This window comes from Galeopterus variegatus, unplaced genomic scaffold (genome assembly GCF_000696425.1).
Source record: "Galeopterus variegatus unplaced genomic scaffold, G_variegatus-3.0.2 Scaffold344, whole genome shotgun sequence".
NCBI classification, from domain to species: Eukaryota; Metazoa; Chordata; class Mammalia; order Dermoptera; family Cynocephalidae; genus Galeopterus; species Galeopterus variegatus.
This window is the reverse complement of record NW_007726455.1, coordinates 280,881-283,252: the sequence shown is the minus strand read 5'-3', so window position 1 is coordinate 283,252 and position 2,372 is coordinate 280,881. Positions and strand designations below refer to the sequence as shown.

Here is a 2,372-nt window from a genome sequence, read left to right as displayed (position 1 = left end):
TCCAAGTGGATTGTCATACTGGGTTAACAATTTCCTTCAGAGTTCCACTAATAAATCACAGATTCTCACAGCTAGTGTTCCATTGCTTTATTATTAAATGACACCCTTTTCTAATTTTTGGTTTTGCAAGCCAGTGGAGTATTTAAAACAAACTCTCTGAATGCCCTTGGAGCTTTCAGTTCAGACCAGGCTCCTTGGAACCCTAGTGCTTTCGGAGTTCTTCTACTGCTGTACTACCATATGTAGCTTCTTTTAATGTCGTTTGGGTTCTGTAGGGCTCTCCCAGGCCAAGAGCTGGGAGAAACGGAAAGCGCTCTCTGGTTTGCAGGCAGGCGGGCTGCACAGGCAGCTTTTCCCAGACTCTCCCAGCTCCGGCTTTTCATGCATACCAGCAGAGCCGCTTTTTTCCTCCAGTGATTGAAACCATCTGGACTGCAGGGGGGTCACGTGTGTATGAGAAAATGACATAAAGTTTCAGACCCCCTTGTGCTTTGCTCCAAACCCAGACAATTCTTGGACGGATGGTGCCGAGGTGAGGGCCTTCCAATTTGAGTGCCAACTTCTCATCCTGGCCTTTCCTGTCCCCAACCTTCCTCACCCCTGTCCCCCACCCTCTTTTGCGCACTCTTGCTCCCTCCAGTGCCTCCGAGCACAGCCCTCCGCCAGGCTTCAGCAGCCCACCCTTTCTGTCTTGGGTGGAGGCACACATCCTCCACGCCCCCCTCTACTCAAATCTGCGCTCCCTCCCTTCCCTCTCCTTCCAGCCCCGCCACAGCCCCGGCGCGGATGCCTGCCGGGCGCCCGCCCTCTCTGCAGGAGCGGCTCCTCCTCCGGGCTGCGGGCTCCGGAGAGCCGCCGTCTGTGCTGAGCGCCCGGCCTGGCTGGGGAGCACAGAGGTAAGCGCCTCGGGGCGCCGCTGGGAGGTCGCCTGCTTGCCCTGGTGCCCTGGCTCCCGGCCGGGTGGCGGGCAGGACGGGGCGCGGGTTCCTGCTCTGCCGCGCCCTGCCCCGTCCCTGCACTCCTAGCCTTTTTCCCGCTATTCCTGACTCCTTGCCCCGGTGGTGGTCAAGCTCTGTGAGTATTTGCACGAGGGGCGCCCCGAAGGCTCCTAGGAGCAAGGTGGCGGGCAGCTCCTGGGGTTGGTGGGGACTGCCCTCTCGGGCGGTCGTGGCCAGCACTGCTTTGCGGCCGGCTGGGGCCGCGCGGTTGGGGGTGGGGAACCTCGAGGCAGGGTCTGGGGCAGTGAAGAGCGGCCCTGTGCAGAGTCGAGACTGGACTCCGGGCGGCCCTGGGAGTGGACTCTGCGTGCCGCCTTGCCCCCTGGACGCCGCCCAAGCGTCTCTGCAGAGGCTCTTACCTGGAGTTGTTGTAACTTGTATGCAACACACACACACTCACACACACAACTCAAACAAAGGAAAATTAACTTTGCACTCTATCACTTCGACAAGTTATACTATTTGTGGATGGTTACCTTTCATCCCCCCCCCTTTTTCTGACGAGCACTTAAGTATGAAAGGTGTTGTTGTTGTTTTTTTTTTTAAAGTGACCCAAGACTGAAGGGACACACTTTAGCCAAATTTATGCTACCTTGTTGAAGAATTTAGTCACTGAGTGCAGTACAAGAGACTGAACGTTTTCCAGTGTTTCTAAAGAAGGATTATTGCATTTTCCTGGGATCTTTATATGAATGTGGTTTATAATTATTTGAATACCAATAAAACAACTTCTTCACTAAGTGAGAGAATTTGCCTGAATGCTGCTTTAGTCCAGCTCTTGCTTTTATCCCGGTCCAGGTGTTTCTGCTGTTTGGACAAGATCTCGGTAGTGATGAAGCGGTCATTATCCCATCTCCAAGATTGTTTTTAGCTACCTCTATTATGCTTATACTTCAACTGGCCATCTTAGGATAGGATCACAGGTTAAACCCAAGTGACTGCATTCTTGCTTTGTTTTGTTTTCTCCAAGTAAAATTTTTTAGAAGGTAAATCCATTCACTGATGGGTTTTCCTTCCCCCAGAAATAGGGTTTTCTAAAGGATAAGAAATAGACTATGAATTGCTCATAGTCTGTCTCCCATGCTGAATGAACAGCACAAAGCAAGAACTCAAGAAGAGCCTGTTGAATACATGAAGTGAAGTAAAGGCTTTCTGGATTTTGCTGGCCTGGCAGAGAGTTCCCAGGTTTCTAACATAGGTTTAGCCTTCCTTTTATTTACCTAGCATGTATTATTACTTTTGGAAAAACTCCACAAGACATGGGGAAGAGATTTGTTCAAGTGTATACAGGAAGTGTTATTATCCCTTAATTAAGCCAGAAGGGCACCCATTTTTTTTTTTTTTTTTTTTTTTTTTTTTTTTTTTTTTTTTTTC

At 50.5% G+C, this 2,372-nt stretch overlaps 1 protein-coding gene across 2 annotated transcripts in view; it reads left to right on the top strand.

Annotated features, from left to right (window-relative positions):
* Positions 1 to 815: 815 nt before the first annotated feature.
* ST5 (suppression of tumorigenicity 5) overlaps positions 816 to 2,372 on the top strand; it is a 159,615-nt gene continuing 158,058 nt past the window's right edge. Inside the window, exon 1 of one of the 2 annotated variants that reach the window (XM_008567779.1) lies at positions 816 to 896. The gene's annotated coding sequence lies outside the window, so the exon portion shown is untranslated. Of the gene's footprint in view, positions 897 to 1,031; positions 1,075 to 2,372 lie in introns of those variants that run through there. The other variant, XM_008567778.1, reaches the window with a different exon arrangement.